The sequence below is a fragment of the Procambarus clarkii genome, chromosome 33 (genome assembly GCF_040958095.1).
Source record: "Procambarus clarkii isolate CNS0578487 chromosome 33, FALCON_Pclarkii_2.0, whole genome shotgun sequence".
NCBI classification, from domain to species: Eukaryota; Metazoa; Arthropoda; class Malacostraca; order Decapoda; family Cambaridae; genus Procambarus; species Procambarus clarkii.
The window spans coordinates 25,250,989-25,273,164 of record NC_091182.1 but is presented as its reverse complement, the minus strand read 5'-3'; the positions used below and the strand labels follow the sequence as shown (position 1 = coordinate 25,273,164).

General features: G+C 43.2%; 1 protein-coding gene across 1 annotated transcript in view; it reads left to right on the top strand.

The window, feature by feature from the left end:
• The window catches only part of LOC123765384 (uncharacterized), a 473,535-nt gene that overhangs the window by 5,647 nt on the left and 445,712 nt on the right, over positions 1-22,176 (top strand). The window contains exon 2 of the mRNA XM_069335483.1: positions 7,555-8,151. The gene's annotated coding sequence lies outside the window, so the exon portion shown is untranslated. The remainder of the gene's footprint in view (positions 1-7,554; positions 8,152-22,176) is intronic.

Sequence of the window (22,176 nt, the reverse complement as noted above, 5' to 3'; positions counted from 1 at the left end):
AACACCACCAACACCACCACCAACACCACCCACACCACCAACACCACCACCAACACCACCACCCACACCACCAACACCACCCACACCACCAACACCACCAACACCACCCAACACCACCCACACCACCCACACCACCAACACCACCAACACCACCCACACCACCAACACCACCCAACACCACCAACACCACCCACACCACCAACATCACCCACACCACCAACACCACCAACACCACCAACACCACCCCCACCACCAACACCACTGTCGGAAAATCCGACACCATTTAATAATCATACAGATAATAACTGTATTACCAACAAGTTACCCATAGAAAACGTAACTTGTAGTGGAATTACCGTCTAAAGAAAACGGGATATCATCACCACACACTATTATAATTCACCACCTATTATGGTGGGAATTGTTCTTAAATACATTAGTCTTTGGACTTTACCATCATAAAAACATCTTATATAAATTAACTTAATTATCAATATTAAAGTAGAGTAAATGTGACCCTTCTATCACTTTCTGAAATCTGGACAAAGTAAGCCAGGCGTCAGAGTGGAGGAAGGAGGGCAGCCATTGTTGTTTATACGAGACCAGAGGCTCACACGGGAGCAAATTCGGCTCCTGTTAAATTTACTTGGACGTAGTGTTATGGAAACTAAAAGTGTACCATTATCAACACGCTGTCTACAAATTCAAGTTAAGTGTCTATCCGAAACCCATTATCTATCATTAGTGGCCATTAATGTCATTGGGTAGGGTTATCCGGTTAGATCACATGGAAGCCTCAAACTAAAGGTAATTAAGCCAGGTCTTCATGTTCCATGTACTGTTTTCTCTGATATACTTGTCATATATAGGTATCTGGCTTCACAGCTAGCGCACTTTTGACAGGTCAAGACGAGGATGCAAGATTATGTGCACCAGTTACTGGGTGATAGAAGCTACCTCAAAGAGGATAATTTGGTGTCTACACCCTAGTTATACCTGGTGGACTAACCTGCTGTACTATAAGATAAGGAACCTCATCAATGTATGTAGCTATTACTGTAGTTTGATTGGCTGCATATATATTAATATAATAACCCCCCCTAATGTGTAGAGGATCGATTTGTGAGATTATGAGATTATTGCAGAAATACAGTCCACTTATCATTATACAAATTGCTATCGAAGTATATAAATTAACGTAAATATAAATTCATATAAATTAAATAAATATAAATCTCACAGGTCGGTTCCCACATTATTTGGTCATCTTCGAACCGGATGACGGATTATTTGATCCTTTGAACCCACATTTGGTCATCTTAGTACCGGATGAACCAGTTATCCAGTGGATTCATTAAATATACTAGTGCAGTGTTATTTAAACAAAGCCAGCAGTCAAGACGGCAGCGTAGCCTCGAGGGAGCTCAGGAGCCTCCCTCAGCCCAGATCAGCCTTAGTCAGCGGTTTCATGCACACCCACAGATTTGGTGGCGTGTTATTTCGTGAAATGACAGCGCTAATATAGAATCCAGCCAAATTAGTGACTGTGTCTTCGCGAGATTGTTCACGGATTTCGTGGTGTTACATTTCGCGAGAGATTATCTACGAATTTTGTGGAGTTTATTTCGCGAGGTCACTAATAATATTTAATACTTCTAGATAATAATAGAAGTTTCATAGAGGCTAATTAAGAGGCTATTATCAATAATTGTGTATATTATTTCTCCAAAATAGAGAATCATTTAATATAAATTGCACTAGTGTTCTCAATATAATATTTACTAATTGCCAACCCACAACAGGGTAGGATATGACTAGTTGAACTATTATTGTTCATCCTAGTCCCATTATTACAATAGTCAGTTGTACTATATTGATTAACCTAGCACCATTAATGAATGGTCCAGACCCTATTTTGGGTGTAATTTTTATCAACTCGAGTTGAGTTGTATATATAATAATTTACTTATGATCATTACACCTTTGAGTGATTAATTAGTGTCTCTACCATCCTGGGGTGATATAGAAGAGCTAACCTAAAGGTACTTCCAGTGACACTGGTTTATCACTCAAATCATTAGTGTGTATGATTGTATATATATAATGTGTATTAATTTTAAGTGCTAACCTCTAGTAGAGGTAGGATTATTGCCTAGTGAGTGCAGAATTTACCCTAGGCTACCATTAGTGTTTGTTCAGTATTATGAGCAGCCCAAGTACAAGTCCCACAAGGCTTCACCAACGAGCCAGTATGGATAATGCTGGCAATGAGAAAACTGTCATACATCTAGTACTACAATTGCTGGATTTACCTCAACCTGATCAGACTGCTGACTCATTACAATCCTTCAGCATGGAGTTTGAGTCACTGCTAAGAATATTCAGTCTTAAGGTTGATATAACTACTAGTGAATGGATGACCAAAGTAGTCCTTCAACGAAAATTGTCCAGCGATATACTAGATGAATTATATGCACATCAACATAACACCATCCTGACAGTACAGGACATCACTGAAGGTTTACATTCCATCATAAACAAACGACGAGCAAATGAGGAAGTTAAAGCCTCTTGCAAGCCTTCAGAAATAGAAAATAAGAGTCAATTAAAGGGTAAAACAACTACCCCAAATAAACATCAGTCAATTACTCTAACATCAAGTTGCAGAAAATCTGACAATGCAGCAGCATCCTCCAAGCCTACTGTTACTAGTTCACCCAAACCGGTAACTTCCAAACGTGCAGTAGGCTGGGGAACATGTATGTTCTGCAAAAGGAAACATTCAACATACTGTTGTGCTAATTATCCAACCAGAGACACTCGTATGGAGCGACTCCAGGAATTAGGGAGATGTGCAAGGTGTCTCAAGTCACACAACATAGACTATTGTGATACCCAATTCAACACCTGCAACAGGTGTAGAAGAGGTAGACACCATGCAGCACTGTGCAAATATACGAAATTAACGTATTCAAGACCCAAGGTGGAAGATAGCATTCCCACCACAGTACAGTACTGCAAGGTGCAACAAACAAAGAGTGTCCAATCGGCAAAGTCTAAAGGTAATACGACTTTGCCTACTGCCCAAATTACCATCCTGAATAAGAGGGCCAAGGTCCATACCCGTGGGTTGTTTGACCAAGGATCCCAGAGAACATATATTACTAAAAAGTTGGCAGATGAATTACAATTAAGGCCTGTAGCCCAGATGTCATTCAACATCTCAGGGTTTGTAACAGATGCAGGACCTCAAGTCTACCAGGTGGTACAACCATCAGTACGCTTAGGCAGGTACGTCTGTCGAGTACAAGCCATTGTGGTGGACAAAATACCAGTAGACCTACAAGTTCAAGGTCTGAGAGCAACAGCCAAATTCCTGAGAAATAGAGGAATAAAATTGGCAGATAATATTAAGTCTGATCACCTCACTGACTTCGGTCTCCTTGTTGGGACAGACTATTGCCATCGATTCATCGGTAGCCCTACTAAATATCAGGGTATAACCATGTTAAACTCTGCAGGAGGTAAATTACTCTCAGGCCCAGTATCAAGCCTGAGGAGACCTATGCCTGCAGATAAACAATACCAGTAGAAATCTAAATTTGTCAGCTGATTATATTTCTCCAGTAGCATTATACTAAGGAGATTACAGCTGACTATAGTAACAGAGGTTGATGTTAGTATCATCATTTAAAGCTGGAGATGAGTTCATGAGGCCTCAGTGGCAAATCAGTGAACAGTAGCCTAAAACAGCTACAAGTCACTGCGACCAATGTCACTGAACCCACTGCAGTCTCAGAACCATACTTTACTTTAATGATGAGCTATTCAATCTTCTGAATCAATTAACTAAATTAAACCCCAATAAATTTGATGACTGATTTGATACATTTATTATTTAATCAAGATGTATTCCATGGGCCTCAGTGTTTATATATCAGTGACCAGTTACCTGAACAAACTTCAAGTTATATCTAATGTCACTGATCTCACTGCAGTCCCTGAATCATACTTGACTGTAGTACTTGATCACATTCAGTCTTCTGGGTTAAATAATATGTAATAAGGCTTGAATATTAGCCTTTCAAGAGTTGACAGGGAAATGAAATCGCATTAGACTTCTAACCCCTGCAACTCTAGTACGGGACATCCGTCCTGTACGAACAGACGCACAAATGTGTGATTAATCTAATAATTCGAAGGAGGAGTATCGGTGTTCGTCTGTTCTAAACAGGACTTCGACCCGTGAGCAGCCCCCTGGGGAATTATGTCGGAAAATCCGACACCATTTAATAATCATACAGATAATAACTGTATTACCAACAAGTTACCCATAGAAAACGTAACTTGTAGTGGAATTACCGTCTAAAGAAAACGGGATATCATCACCACACACTATTATAATTCACCACCTATTATGGTGGGAATTGTTCTTAAATACATTAGTCTTTGGACTTTACCATCATAAAAACATCTTATATAAATTAACTTAATTATCAATATTAAAGTAGAGTAAATGTGACCCTTCTATCACTTTCTGAAATCTGGACAAAGTAAGCCAGGCGTCAGAGTGGAGGAAGGAGGGCAGCCATTGTTGTTTATACGAGACCAGAGGCTCACACGGGAGCAAATTCGGCTCCTGTTAAATTTACTTGGACGTAGTGTTATGGAAACTAAAAGTGTACCATTATCAACACGCTGTCTACAAATTCAAGTTAAGTGTCTATCCGAAACCCATTATCTATCATTAGTGGCCATTAATGTCATTGGGTAGGGTTATCCGGTTAGATCACATGGAAGCCTCAAACTAAAGGTAATTAAGCCAGGTCTTCATGTTCCATGTACTGTTTTCTCTGATATACTTGTCATATATAGGTATCTGGCTTCACAGCTAGCGCACTTTTGACAGGTCAAGACGAGGATGCAAGATTATGTGCACCAGTTACTGGGTGATAGAAGCTACCTCAAAGAGGATAATTTGGTGTCTACACCCTAGTTATACCTGGTGGACTAACCTGCTGTACTATAAGATAAGGAACCTCATCAATGTATGTAGCTATTACTGTAGTTTGATTGGCTGCATATATATTAATATAATAACCCCCCCTAATGTGTAGAGGATCGATTTGTGAGATTATGAGATTATTGCAGAAATACAGTCCACTTATCATTATACAAATTGCTATCGAAGTATATAAATTAACGTAAATATAAATTCATATAAATTAAATAAATATAAATCTCACAGGTCGGTTCCCACAACCACCAACACCACCCACACCACCCCCACCACCCACACCACCAACACCACCACCACCACCCACACCACCAACACCACCACCACCACCACCACCAACAACAACACCACCAACAACACCACCACCACCAACACCACCACCACCAACACCACCCACACCACCACCACCACCAACACCACCAACACCACCCACATCACCAACACCACCAACACCACCAACACCACCCACACCACCAACACCACCAACACCACCACCAACACCACCAACACCAACACCACCACCAAAACCACCAACACCACCACCAACACCACAAAACACCACCACCAACACCACCACCAACACCACCAACACCAACACCACCACCACCAACACCACCACCACCACCAACACCACCAACACCACCACCAACACCACCACCAACACCACCAACACCACCACCAACACCACCAACACCACCACCAACACCACCACCACCACCAACACCACCACCACCACCCACACCACCACCACCACCAACACCACCACCACCACCAACACCACCAACACCACCAACACCACCACCACCACCACCAACACCACCAACACCATCACCAACACCACCACCAACACCACCAACACCACCACCAACACCACCACCACCACCACCAACACCACCAACACCACCACCACCACCACCACCACCCACACCACCACCAACACCACCACCACCACCAACACCACCACCACCCACACCACCACCACCACCACCAACACCACCACCACCACCCACACCACCACCACCACTAACACCACCACTAACACCACCACCACCACCAACACCACCACCAACACCCACACCACCACCACCAACACCACCAACACCACCACCACCAACACCACCACCACCAACACCACCACCACCACCCACACCACCACCGCCACTAACACCACCACTAACACCACCACCACCACCAACACCACCAACACCACCACCAACACCACCACCACCACCACCAACACCACCAACACCACCACCACCAACACCACCACCACCACCCACACCACCACCACCACCAACACCACCACCACCACCAACACCACCACCACCCACACCACCACCAACACCACCACCACCAACACCACCACCACCACCCACACCACCACCACCACTAACACCACCACTAACACCACCACCACCACCAACACCACCACCAACACCACCACCAACACCACCACCACCACCACCAACACCACCAACACCACCACCAACACCACCAACACCACCACCACCAACACCACCACCACCACCAACACCACCAACACCACCACCACCAACACCACCACCACCACCCACACCACCACCACCACCAACACCACCACCACCACCAACACCAACACCACCACCACCAACACCACCACCACCACCCACACCACCACCACCACCAACTCCACCACCACCACCAACACCACCACCACCACCCACACCACCACCACCACCAACACCACCAACACCCCCAACACCACCACCACCACCAACACCACCAACACCACCAACACCACCACCAACACCACCAACAACACCAACACCACCAACACCACCACCAACACCACCACCAACACCACCACCAACACCACCCACACCACCAACACCACCACCAACACCACCACCACCAACACCACCACCACCACCCACACCACCACCACCACCAACACCACCACCACCACCCACACCACCACCACCAACACCACCACCAACACCACCAACACCACCAACACCTCCACCAACACCACCACCAACACCACCAACACCACCACCACCACCACCACCAACACCACCAACACCACCCACACCACCACCACCACCAACACCACCAACACCACCAACAACACCAACAACACCACCAACACCACCAACACCACCACCACCACCCACACCACCCACACCACCACAAGCACAGGACTAAGGACCAGTGGCGGCTCTCTCGTTCTGCTTTATGACAAAACTTGAATCATTCATCTCCTTCCCGGTCCTCTAACTTGTTGGTGTTTCTCAGACACGAAGACCCATCGGTCTCGCGTGCGTGCCTGCGTGTGTGCGTGCGTGTGTGTGCGTGTGTGTGTGTGTGTGTGTGTGTGTGTGTGTGTGTGTGTGTGTGTGTGTGTGTGTGTGTGTGTGTGTGTGTGTGTGTGTGTGTGTGTGTGGGGGGGGGGGGGGTTCAGGTTCAACTGTGCTGTATGGTCAGCGTTCACCTCACCTCTCGTGAACAATGTCGACTGGGACGAACGAGATTCACATTTCTCTGTGTGTGTGCGGTAGGTATCCGGCCGGAGGGAGAGAGCTGACCCGGACACCTGTGTCTTGAGTTAGGACATCTGTGCTATCGCTGGACAGCTGCCCCGACCCACTGGGGGGAAAGATTTAGGACACGAGCCGTATCTAAGGACACGAGCACCAGGGCAGATAAAGTACACATCACCTACACACACGCAACGCACGCACACACGCAAACCACAACCCTCAGGAACGTGGCCAATAAACTCACCCAGGCGGAATCTCAGGGGAGGTCCCGGCAACACTAGAGAAATGTGAGGCGCTCCTCTCACCTACTTACCTGCGAAGAATGTGAGACGACCCGCCCTAATAAGCTACCAACATAGAATGTAAACAATGGCCATATAACCCGAGGCGGAATGCGAGATAGTCCTCAGTTCACAGCGCCCTCGCGTCAAAATATGAAGGACCTCCTGAGAGTTAGCAAAATGTGCAAGTACCCTACTCTTCCCTGCACTACTGTGATGGCCTGAAAGGAACCTATACCACGCAGCAATGACGACGCCATCATGAAGAACATCTCTGACGAGCCACTAGGAGTCACGGAACCTGGATGTCAAACGCCCGGTTCGAATTTAAATGGTGAGTATCATTGAAATTCTTACTTTTTTGTTGAGGGAAGGGGCTTTTTTGGGGGGCTAGTTTCTTGGATAAGTGGATATGTGTCCGGTGGGATAGAGACGGTGGCTGGCACGTGCGTGTGTGTGGAGTGTCTGGCTACCGCATGCGTCGGGTGCTTGACTGGTGCATGCCTCCCGTGCCTCTGAAGCCGCATTAAGAGGTCAGGTAGGTGTCAATTGTGCTCCAGGTGTTCACACGTGCGTGTTGGTGAACTTGCTTGAGTATGTGGAGCGTGTGTGTGTGTGTGTGTGTGTGTGTGTGTGTGTGTGTGTGTGTGTGTGTGGAGGGGCCGAGTTGTGAGTTTACTTGTTCATGGGTTTGAATGTGTGTGTTGTTGTGTTTGTTACACACACACACATACTCTGAGTGAACAGCACGCTGGACACGTAATCCTGCGGTCCGGGGTTCGATTCCCGGCGCCGGCGCGAAACAATAGGCAGAGTTTCTTTCACCCTGATGATCCTCTTAACTTGCAGTAAATAGGTACTTGGGAGTTAGACAGCTGTTACAGACTGCTTCATAGGTGTGTGTGTGTGAAAAAAAAGTTAGTAACAGTTGATTAATTGACAGACGAGAGGCGGGCGGAAAGAGCAGAGCTCAACCCCCACCAGCACAACTAGGTGCATACACACACACCATACACGAAATTTCCCACAGATTACAGACTTAACTGAGGCGAGCAAACTTGTGAGAAAATATGAGCAATAATGCAGAAGATAGCAGCAACAATATTACATTAATCCACCTCCGGATCGCCCGTGTTTAAGAAGCTACATCTTGACTCTACTGAAGGTGGCTGCAGTCTTATCTACAGAGCCAGTTTCTTATCGTGGGTATAGAAACATCTCAGAGATGACGCGCCTTCTTGACACTCTCCATGAGCTCTGATAAGAAAAGGAACCTGTAAACATGATGAGTTTGTGAGCGTGTGTGTCAGGTATGCAGGTGAGGCGTGCGCACACGCACGCACGCACGCACGCACGCACACACACACACACACACACACACACACACACACACACACACACACACACACACACACACACGTGTGTGTGTACTTACCTAATTGCCTTACCTAATTGTGCTTGCGGGGATTGAGCTCTGGCTCTTTGGTTCCGCCTCTTAACCGTCAATCAACTGGTGTACAGGTTCCTGAGCCTATTGGGCTCTATCATATTTACACTTGAAGCTGTGTATGGAGTCAGCTTCCACCACATCAATTCCTAATGCATTCCATTTGTCTACTACTCTGACACTGAAAAAGTTCTTTCTAACGTCTCTATGGCTCGTTTGGGCACTGAATTTCCACCTGTGTTCTCTAGTGCGTTTGCCCCTTGTGTTAAAAAGTCTGTCTTTATCTACCCTATCAATTTCTCTGAGAATCTTGTATGTGGTGATCATGTCCCCTCTAACTTCTGTCTCCCAGTGATGTGAGGTTTAATTCCCGTAGTCTCTCCTCGTAGCTCATACCCATCAGTTCGGGTACTAGTCTGGTGGCAAACCTTTGAACCTTTTCCAGTTTAGTCTTATGCTTGACTAGATATGGACTCCATGCTGGAGCCGCATACTCCAGGATTGGTCTGACATATGTGGTTTATAATGTTCTGAAAGATTCCTTACACAAGTTTCTAAAGGCCATTCTTATGTTAGCCAACCTGGCATATGCTGCTGATGTTATCCTCTTGATATGAGCTTCAGGGGATAGGTCTGGCGTGATATCAACCCCCAGGTCTTTCTCTCTGACTCTTGAAGTATTTCATCTCCCAAATGATACCTTGTATCTGGTCTCCGGCTCCCTACGCCTATCTTCATTACATTACATTTGCTTGGGTTAAACTTTAACAACCATTTGTTCGACCATTCCTGCAGCTTGTCCAGGTCTTCTTGAAGCCTCAAGCTGTCCTCCTCTGTCTTAATCCTTCTCATAATTTTGGCGTCGTCAGCAAACATTGAGAGGAATGAGTCTATACCCTCTGGGAGATCATTTACGTATACTGTATCAGAAACAGGATAGATCCGAGTACAGAGCCCTGTGGGACTTTGTGTACTCACCTAATTGTGCTTGCGGGGGTTGAGCTCTGGCTCTTTGGTCCCGGTCTGTGTGTGTGTATAATCACCTAATTGTACTCACCTAATTGTGCTTGCGGGGGTTGAGCTTTGGTTCTTTGGTCCCGCCTCTCAACTGTCAATCAACTGGTGTACAGATTCCTGAGCCTACTGGGCTCTATCATATCTACATTTGAAACAGTTTATGGAGTCAGCCTCCACCACATCACTGCCTAGTGCATTCCATTTATTAACTACTCTGACACTGAAAAAATTCTTTCTAACGTCTCTGTGGCTCATCTGGGTACTAAGTTTCCACCTGAGTGTACTCACCTATTCACCAATTTGTGCTTGCAGGATCGAGCATTGACTGTTGGATCCCGCCTTTCCAGCTATCGGTTGTTTACAGCAATGACTCCTGTCCCATTTCCCTATCATATCTAGTTTTAAAAGTCTGAATAGTATTTGCTTCCACAACCTGTTCCCCAAGTGCATTCCATTTTTCCACTACTCTCACGCTAAAAGAAAACTTCCTAACATCTCTGTGACTCATCTGAGTTTCCAGTTTCCACCCACGTCCCCTCGTTCTGTTATTATTACGTGTGAACATTTAATCTATTTCCACTTTGCCAATTCCCCTGAGTATTTTATATGTCCCTATCATATCTCCTCTCTCCCTTCTTTTCTCTAGTGTCGTAAGGTTCAGTTCCTTCAGACGCTCTTCATATCCTATCCCTCGTACTCTGTGACAAGCCTCGTCGCAAACCTCTGAACCTTCTCCAGTTTCTTTATGTATTTCTTCAGGTGGGGGCTCCATGATGGCGCGGCATACTCTAAGACGGGTCTCACGTAGGCAGTGTAAAGCGCCCTAAAAGCCTCCTCATTTAGGTTTCTGAGTGAAGTTCTAATTTTCGCCAGTGTAGAGTACGCTGCTGTCGTTATCCTATTTATATGTGCCTCAGGAGTTAGATTAGGTGTCACATCCACTCCCAGGTCTCTTTCTCGAATCGTTACAGGTAGGCTGTTCCCCTTCATTGTGTACTGTCCCTTTGGTCTCCTGTCACCTGATCCAATTTCCATAACTTTACATTTACTGGTGTTAAACTCCAGTAGCCATTTCCCTGACCATCTCTGCAACCTGTCCTCTTGGAGGATCCTACAATCCTCGTCTGTCACAACTCTTCTCATTAATTTTGCGTCATCCGCAAACATTGACATGTATGATTCCACTCCTGTAAACATATCATTTACGTAAATTAGAAAGAGGATTGGTCCCAGCACCGATCCTTGAGGTACTCCACTTGTTACTGTTCGCCAGTCCGACTTTTCGCCCCTTACCATTACCCTCTGGCTACTTCCTGTTAGGTAGTTCTTCACCCATACTAGGGCCTTTCCGCTTACTCCTGCCTGCCTCTCAAGTTTGTATAGCAGTCTCATGTGCGGTACCGTATCAAAGGCCTTTTGGCAGTCAAGAAATATGCAGTCTGCCCAGCCTTCTCTGTCCTGCCTTATCCTTGTTACTTTATCATAGAATTCTAAAAGGTTTGTTAGGCATGATTTCCCTGTCCAGAACCCATGTTGGTGCTTGTTTACAAACCCAATGCTCTCCAGGTGCTTAACAAGTCTTAGCCTAATTATTCTTTCAAGTATTTTGCAGGGGATGCTTGTCAGTGATACGGGTCTGTAGTTAAGTGCCTCCTCCCTATCACCTTTTTTGAAAATTGGTACGACATTTGCCTCCTTCCAGCAACTGGGCAATTCTCCCGACATAAGTGACTCATTAAAGATCATTGCCAGAGGCACGCTGAGAGCCTGTGTGTGTGTGTGTGTGTGTGTGTGTGTGAGTGTGTGTGTGTGTGTGTGAGTGTGTGTGTGTGTGTGTGTGTGTGTGTGTGAGTGTGTGTGTGTGTGAGTGTGAGTGTGAAGCAGATTAATACCCAAGTAATCACAAAGTACCCGCAGAACTAGAAATAACACATATAAATAAACTCCAAAAGAAAAGATGTAGAAAGGATAACGAGAAATAGGTTTTTAACACCAAAGTTGTGATTACTTGGAAAGAACTCGAGAAGAAAAACTCTGCGTTCTAAAACCACTGGAAGATTTAAGGAAATATTTATCAATACGAGAATATAGATTTCCCAGGAGTTATGAAAACGTAGTAACTTTAGTTCTAGAAAACGTGGTAACTCTAGGAAACTTTAGTATATCACACTAAAAGATGAAAACACTAACGACTCATCTGGCCGTCTTGTGGAAAACGGCAAACTATCACTAGAACTAAGGCTGATAGGTAAGCCACTCTCGGTGATCTTAAGTAACTGAAAACGGGGGTAACTGCCTGACAGTTGGAAGAGGGTAATCCTATCTATAAGATAAGAGGGCAAAGATAAGACGCTAAACTACAAAAATATGCCTCTTCAAAAAAGTAACTGAAAACGAGAAAATTGCCTGAGAGTTCGAAGAGAGCAATCATTGCATGTCTAGGTTATCTTGAGGTTATCTTGAGATGATTTCGGGGCTTTTTGGTGTCCCCGCGGCCCGGTCCTCGACCAGGCCTCCACCCCCAGGAAGCAGCCCGTGACAGCTAACACCCAGGTACCTATTTTACTGCTAGGTAACAGGTAACAGGGGCATAGGGTGAAAGAAACTCTGCCCAATGTTTCTCGCCGGCGCCTGGGATCGAACCCAGGACCACAGGATCACAAGTCCAGCGTGCTGTCCGCTCGGTTGACCGGCTCCCTTACGTCTAAAAGTAAGAGGTCAGACAATAGGAGCTAAACTACAACTGAGTGTCTGCGAAATACATGTCCAGCAAAGGTACATGAGAGGGAGTGAACTTTATAGCTGAACTCCAGCACGGCTTCAGAGCAACAAAGGTGCTGGTAAATGTTTTAAATAAACTACTAAAGCTGAATGATGTAATCGGAGAAGTATTGATGGATAAGAAAAAATCCTACAAACAGAAGGTAAAATAAGAATGAAACAATAATAAAAGTAGTTGAGAAATAATGAAAGAATTAAGAGTGAATTGTCTCCAAAAGATGGTGAACGGTCTCTAAAAGATGGCGAACGGTCTCCAAAAGATGGCGAACGGTCTCCAAAAGATGGCGAACGGTCTCCAAAAGATCGCGAACGGTCTCCAAAAGATCGCAAATAGTCTCCAAAAGACGGCAATTCCTAGACTCGTTTCTGAGCACAAATTAAGTCAATGATCCAACTGATTAAAAGCATTTGTTCAAATCAATCTTTCCAGAGGATCCGAGAGTAATGAGAAGGAGGGTCAGGGAAAAGTAATTATTCCTATATTCTCCAGGAAGATATATGGGGTAAGTCGGGTAAATGCCCTGAAAATGAAAGATAATGAAGTGTGAAGGTGATTCTGAAGGTATGGAGAGTATAGTGAGGCTGTGCTTCACTATCATAACAAAGAAAAGGATGAGGGGAATTACCATCATATGTATAGTGAAAGATCATTTTAATCCTGAATCATGTTCACGACTAAAGTATGTTGACCAGACCACACACTAGAAGGTGAAGGGACGACGACGTTTCGGTCCGTCCTGGATCATTCTCAAGTCGATTGTCTCAAACAAAAGTATGTTTGTCTGGTAGCCAAAAAGCTGCTGTGGTGGCAGCCTACCTTATGGAAGTTAGGCCTTAACTACATCAATAAACCAAGAGGCCAAACCCGTAAATCTGGGGCACGTAGCAGAGGATTGTCCTCATAAGACACACTCAGAACTAGAGACCATTCAGGGCAGCACTCAGAAACCTGGCCAGGTTTAGTGGTTTACCACTATCCTAAGACCAGTGCAGAAGTTCACAACACCAGCATGGAGCTCTAGCCTAGTAAAATACACCAAATCTTTCAAAAGTTCAGAGATCTGCAATAAGACTGGTCTCGGATATAAGAGGGATGAGTTAGCAGGGAAAGGAAGGTGAAGCCAACTTTAGCTCTAAGTTTCAAATAGGGGCGAAATATTTACACCAGATGACTGACAGCTACAAAGTCCAGGACCAGCAGATGAGACTCAACCCTACAACCTCATTTTGGCAAGTAAATATAAACATAATAGTGCCTCTCTTTGTTTCTCTCTCTCTCTCTCTCTCTCTCTCTCTCTCTCTCTCTCTCTCTCTCTCTCTCTCTCTCTCTCTCTCTCTCTTCCTCTACCCTCCCTCCCTCCCACCTACCGCCTCGCTAAATGCTAAGTCACTGCGGGTATCTGTGGTTGCAGTATGAGTGACGTGTATATCCATAGAAGGGGTATAACATATCATACTTCACAACATACTCCCACTTGAAGACGTACTCAGGAATCCCGATCTGACACAGCAACACACTTGAACCTTGAGAGTGTGTGTAAAGGCTTTCTTAAATATAAGAAGACTGTCTATGCTTACATATATATATATATATATATATATATATATATATATATATATATATATATATATATATATATATATATATATATATATATATATATATTTCTTGTTAACATACGTTGTTGAATATGACCGAAAGGGGAAGATTAATGATTCTAACACGAATCTTCTCAATATTTCATATGTTTTTCTTTGCTGTCGAGGGAAGTTGAAAAACTAACTCTCCAAAGTTCATTTTCACACATTTTATTTTGGTCTGACGCCTAGGAATGCATTTCGCAAGGTCACTCTTTACATTCTCAAGGACATGTTTATCATGTTAAGCACTGGCCTATATTCTCTTTGGGTGAGGTGATGGAGAACAAGTGGATAAAACAGGTGGACGAATGGCATAACATAGGGGATATTGATAGGGTATTAAATATACCATGTTGTTGTTGTTTAAGATTCGCTACCTGGAACAAAAAGTCCCAAGTAGCACGGGCTATGGTGAGCCCGTAGTATACAAATATACCATGATGGGCAGCTAATGTTCTTGTGGCTCCTTGTGTTCCTTAGGTAGGGCCATTGGATCCTGTCTCTGCATTGGCTCGGGGTCTTGAAGGGGGTAGAATGTAATCATGTGTTAACTGGCTGTTGATTGCTGGCCTTGACTTTTTGATGTGTAGTGTCCTCGCTGATGTCGAGTCTCCTGTTGTTGTTATACCTGTCGATTATTTCAGTGTTGCTTGTAAAGATGTTTCTGGTGATGGTCTGGTTGTTTGTGGATTATATGGTCTATGATGGCGCCCTGCTGCTTGTGCATTGTTAATCGTCTAGAGAGAGACGTTGTAGTCTTGTCTATATACTGTGATCTTTGGGGCTGACAGTCCCCAAGGGGGCATGTGAAGGCATAGACAACTTTGGTCTATCTTAAGGCGTTCTGCTTGGTGTATGGAGAGTTCTTCATACACCGAGTAAGTTGGCGGCTTCTTGTTTTTGTTATATATTGTTAATTGTATCTTCTGATTGGTGTCTTTCGTATCTTTCTGGACTCTTTCCTCCATTTTATAGCCGAGGAAATGAAGTTTCTGTCACACAATCTGATAGAAGGTGCAAGTGTAGTGTTAGTTATTTCTTTAAAGGTTGCATGGCTTGTCACTTTTCTTTTAATGGATCTGCTTCCAACCAGAGCTGTGAGTGAGAGCTCGGTCGACGTAGGCGTTGACAACACTCAGCTTGTACCTGTCTGGGCAGTCACTCTTACCATTAAGGCACATTCCTGCGTTCGTTTCCTTAGTATAGACTACAGTGTGAAAGCCTCCGCGGAAAGGCATGGAGGCTTTCACACTGCAGTCTAGTGTGAGTGGTTGTTGCTGCTTGTGTGAGTCTAAGTGGTTGTTATTGTTTGTGAGTGTGAGTACTTGTTGTTAGTGAGAGAGTGAGAGCTTGTTGTTGCTTGTGAGAGTGGTAGTTGTTGCTTGTGAGAGTGGTAGTTGTTGCTTGTGAGAGTGTGAGTGGCAGTTGTTGCTGCTTGTGAGAGCTTGTAAGTGCTGACTCCTCAACCTGTGGGGCGTAGCTGAGTTCAACCAGCTTACAACTTCTTATCTTATTCCAAGACAATAATATTGCTGTTGTTTACTGCCTCTCTCTCTCTCTCTCTCTCTCTCTCTCTCTCTCTCTCTCTCTCTCTCTCTCTCTCTCTCCCCCTGTCGTTATGCGTTTGCCTAGCTGTCTGTCTATTATAATTCCATTAACCAACGTCGCTGCAGCAGCTTCTGTATTAGCATTAGAGAGAGCGAGGCAGGAATACGAACATTTTCTGAATGTTTCGTTCGCTACTCACACACACACTCACGAGAGTTAACGAGAACGAGGGCGAGCCGGAGCTGCAGGTGGCGCCCGGAAGCGTGGAGGAGGTGCGGGCATGGTCGAGCAAGTGGATACTTGACTGCAACCCAGATATTTGCAAGGTCATGAAGATGAGGACAGTAGAGCAGCCAGTGGCGATGAGAACCATCGTACATATATTGAAGTTAAAGGCAATTAGAAGGTTGAAATCGGTACTATTAAACTTGGCCAAATCGGAAGAGGTTTTATATATTGCAAAGAAAGCCTAACCTAGCCTAACCTTCCTATACAAATAGATGTTATACTATTACTATTATTAGGCCTAGAAATATTTAAGTTTCGTTTTTAGCTTTATCGTTTCAGACTCTATGAAGTGAACAGTACCAAGCACTACTATCTAACTGTCCATTACATCTATGTGTAGCGTCTGACGACCTGACGGCTGAGTGGACAGCGCTCGGGGTTCGATCCCCGGCGGAGACGGAAACAAATGGGCAGAATTTATTTCACCCAGATGCCTCTGTTCACCTATCAGTAAATAGGTACCTGGGAGTTAGATAGCTGCTACGGACTGCTTTCTGGGGATGTGTGTGTAAAAATTAGGATTAAGGACTCGCCCGTATATATAAATAATATATATATATATATATATATATATATATATATATATATATATATATATATATATATATATATATATATATATATATATATATATATGTCGTACCTAGTAGCCAGAACTCACTTTTTGGCCTACTATGCAAGGCCCGATTTGCCTAATAAGCCAAGTTTTCCTGAATTAATATATTTTTTTTAATTTTTTTCGTATGAAATGATAAAGCTACCCATTTCATTATGTATGAGGTCAATTTTTTTTTATTGGAGTTAAAATTAACGTAGATATATGACCGAACCTAACCAACCCTACCTAACCTAACCTAACCTATCTTTATAGGTTAGGTTCGGTTAGGTAGCCGAAAAAGTTAGGTTAGGTTAGGTAGGGTAGGTAGTCGAAAAACAATTATTTCATGAAAACTTGGCTTATTAGGCAAATCGGGCCTTGCATAGTAGGCTGAGAAGTGCGTTCTGGCTACTAGGTACGACATATATATATATATATATATATATATATATATATATATATATATATATATATATATATATATATATATATATATATATATATATATATATATATATATATATATATAGTGCTCTTGCATCAGGGTTTAGTTGGAAGAGGAGTTCTCCAAAAGTCATGTTAGTTTTTCGAAAAACGAACATGACTTTTGGAGAACTCTTCGAACTAAATCCTGATGCAAGAGCACTAGTCAGAGGGATAGAAGCCCTAAACCAGAAAATAGTTAATACAGAATATGCTGTCATATTCAATGAGACATATATAAAAAAAAAACCTGCTGCCAGTAAACACCACTATATATATATATATATATATATATATATATATATATATATATATATATATATATATATATATATATATATATATATATAACTTACTAATTTGTGGTAACTTACCAGGGTCAGTGAAAGAATGAGACCTGGGAATAGACGTAATAAAAAACTTATCTCCGGAGGCACACATAAAATGAATAGCATCAGCGGTACAGCCTCATGTGGTGCACAAGCCGGGTTAGTCTACAGAAAAGTAGACAAGGATCCTTTCAGGATCTTAGATACAACATACGTCCGACCACTAGTAGATTATGCAGCACCAACATGTAGACTCACGGAACTGAACCATAAGTCACTAGAAGGTAAAAAGAGGGAACATGATCTGAACATACAAAATACTCAAGGGTGTTGACGTTGATCAGTGGCGTAAGGAGAGAACATGCAAGCTAAACACAGGGATGAACCACAGGCAGGCTGCCAGGGATCATGTAAACAACAGCAATGAACCACAAGGAGACATGGTAGAGAGTTCCGCCATCCAAATATTTTTAAGCAAATTTTACCAGAATCGAAAGTCACTGCATTAGACGACCAAGAGTTAGTAAAGGCAGGGCACAAGAGCTACAACTCAAGTCTTCAAAGTCTGTTGGCTAAGAACGGCTAGGTAAACACACACACACACACACACACACACACACACACACACACACACACACACACACACACACACACACACACACACACACACACACACCTGAACACCTGGAGAGCATTGAGTTTGTAAACAAGCACCAACATGGGTTCTGGACAGGGAAATCATGCCTAACAAACCTTTTAGAATTCTATGATAAAGTAACAAGGATAAGGCAGGACAGAGAAGGCTGGGCAGACTGGATATTTCTTGACTGCCAAAAGGCCGTTGATAGAGTACCGCACATGCGACTGCTATACAAACTTGAGAGGCAGGCAGGAGTAAGCAGAAAGGCCCTAGCATGGGTGAAGAACTACCTAACAGGAAGGAGCCAGAGGGTAATGGTAAGGGGCGAGAAGTCGGACTGGCGAACAGTAACAAGTGGAGTACCTCAAGGATCGGTGCTGGGACCAATCCTCTTTCTAATTTACGTAAATGATATGTTTACAGGAGTGGAATCATACATGTCGATGTTTGCGGATGACGCAAAATTAATGAGAAGAGTTGTGACAGACGAGGATTGTAGGATCCTCCAAGAGGACTTAAACAGGTTGCAGAGATGGTCAGGGAAATGGCTACTGGAGTTTAACACCAGTAAATGTAAAGTTATGGAAATGGGATCAGGTGACAGGAGACCAAAGGGACAGTACACAATGAAGGGGAACAGCCTACCTGTAACGATTCGAGAAAGAGACCTGGGAGTGGATGTGACACCTAATCTAACTCCTGAGGCACATATAAATAGGATAACGACAGCAGCGTACTCTACACTGGCGAAAATTAGAACTTCACTCAGAAACCTAAATGAGGAGGCTTTTAGGGCGCTTTACACTGCCTACGTGAGACCCGTCTTAGAGTATACCGCGCCATTATGGAGCCCCCACCTGAAGAAACACATAATGAAACTGGAGAAGGTTCAGAGGTTTGCGACGAGGCTTGTCCCAGAGTTACGAGGGATGGGATATGAAGAGCGTCTGAAGGAACTGAACCTTACGACACTAGAGAAAAGAAGGGAGATAGGAGATATGATAGGGACATATAAAACACTCAGGGGAATTGACAAAGTGGAAATAGATGAAATGTTCACACGTAATAATAACAGAACGAGGGGACATGGGTGGAAACTGGAAACTCAGATGAGTCACAGAGATGTTAGGAAGTTTTCTTTTAGCGTGAGAGTAGTGGGAAAATGGAATGCACTTGGGGAACAGGTTGTGGAAGCAAATGCTATTCATACTTTTAAAACTAGGTCTGATAGGGAAATGGGACAGGAGTCATTGCTGTAAACAACCGATAGCTGGAAAGGCGGGATCCAAGAGTCAATGCTCGATCATGCAAGCACAAATAGGTGAGTACAAATAGGTGAGTACACACACACACACACACACAACACCTAAAAATTGTTTGTCCAAAACTTTAAGAAAAATATTCAAAATATTGCATAAGGATTTTTTTATCAGCGACCTGGCAAGGAAATGGGTTGGAAATCATTACTTTTATGTGTCATGCTCTTGAATAAATATATTTGCTTTATGGTAATGGAAAAACAAAAATCAAAGTCAAAAACTTATATATACATGACGAATTAATATGAACTTCATTTCTTAACAGATGTATAAATAAATGTACGACAGATTTTGTCCCAACTGATAATTTTCATTAATTACCAAGTGGGCTTTTATATATATATATATATATATATATATATATATATATATATATATATATATATATATATATATATATATATATATATATTCATATATATATATATATATATATATATATATATGTCGTACCTAATAGCCAGAACGCACTTCTCAGCCTACTATTCAAGGCCCGATTTGCCTAATAGGCCAAGTTTTCATGAATTAATGTTTTTTCGTCTACCTAACCTACCTAACCTAACCTAACCTAGCTTTTTTTGGCTACCTAACCTAACCTTACCTATAAATAGAGGTTAGGTTAGGTTAGGTAGGGTTGGTTAGGTTCGGTCATATATCTACGTTAATTTTAACTCCAATAAAAAAAAATTGACCTCATACATAGAGAAAAGGGTAGCTTTATCATTTCATAAGAAAAAAATTATAGTAAATATATTAATTCATTAAAACTTGGCTTATTAGGCAAATCGGGCCTTGAATAGTAGGCTGAGAAGTGAGTTCTGGCTACTAGGTACGACATATATATATATATGTATATATATATATATATATATATATATATATATATATATATATATATATATGTGTGTGTGTGTGTGTGTGTGTGTGTGTGTGTGTGTGTGTGTGTGTGTGTGTGTGTGTGTGTGTGTGTGTGTGTGTGCGGAAAATCCACAAAGAAATTGGAAAGGAAGATGAACGTTTCGGCCGTTTTACAGCCGTTGTCAACCTGGTTAGTCATACAGGGCCATATGTTTAGTAGCCTGCACTGGTAGATTTTGGATACACTGTGAGGATATCTTCAGGAATATGAGAGTGAATAAAGTAATTGCAAAGCTCCAGGTACCTCATGCCAACTGGTCTGAAAGGTCTAATAACTGGGCATTCAGTGATGTAGTGTGGGAGATCATGCCGCAGTTCCTGCTCACAGAGTTTGCAACTGGAGTGCTCAGGATTGGGAGATCCGTCACCTGCAGCCACCTGCCACAGGTAACGGTAACCCAACCTGATCCTTGCAACCACTGTGTCGCAGTCTAGTGGACGTTTTGTCCTGCCCATATATGTAGGTTTCAGATCTGAACAAATCGTAGTTTTTTATACTTTCAGGTCGTTGGGAGTCAGTAATTTCTTTCCTATCAGACCTGAGTGTTTGGACCAATACAGTTTTGACAGCAGAGATGGGGATACCTAGATCTAATTCAACTTCATCTTTGTTGCACGCTAATTTGGCTGCAATGTCTGACTCATTATGATGGGTTATATTTATGTGTGAAGGTATCCATACAAAGGAGATTCGAGACCCTTTACTCTGTGCATCAATTAGGTCATTTATAATTGGTAGTATGAAGTTCTTGCTGTCGATCTTCCAAGAGAAGTTTTCGATTGCTTGAAGAGCAGACTTTGAATCACAAAATATTATTCCTCCTCCAATGTTTTTTAATGTGCTGGTTGCTAAATGTAATGCTGCTAGTTCTGCTTGTGTGGAGGTCAGCCAGTTGTTTAACCTGACACTGACAGTCTTTGTACAAATATTATTTCTATAAAACCTACATGCCGCTGCAGTCCGTCCAGTAGAAGACTGGACTGAGCCGTCGGTGTAGACACAGTGCTCGTGAGATCTTAAAGTTTCGATGGAGGAGGCAATTGTTTCAAGAGTGACAACTTTGAGAAGAGCAAGATTCTCATTATTATTCTTGGTGACAGGTGCGTATGATACTTGAATGGTGGGGTAAAGATAAAGAGGAATATCAGAGACAGGTAGATTGCACTTAAAAGGAATGTTGAGTTTAATGAGATTGTAAGCATTGTTGCTCAGCCATTTATCATAAAAGAAGTGAGTTGGTATGTCGGCACCAGTCAATAGGGTGTTAACAGCACTAAATAATTTGTCTCTGAGCAATGCAGGAGATGAAGGCTCTCTTATGACTTTAAGGCTAAAGGTAGTGTTGACTT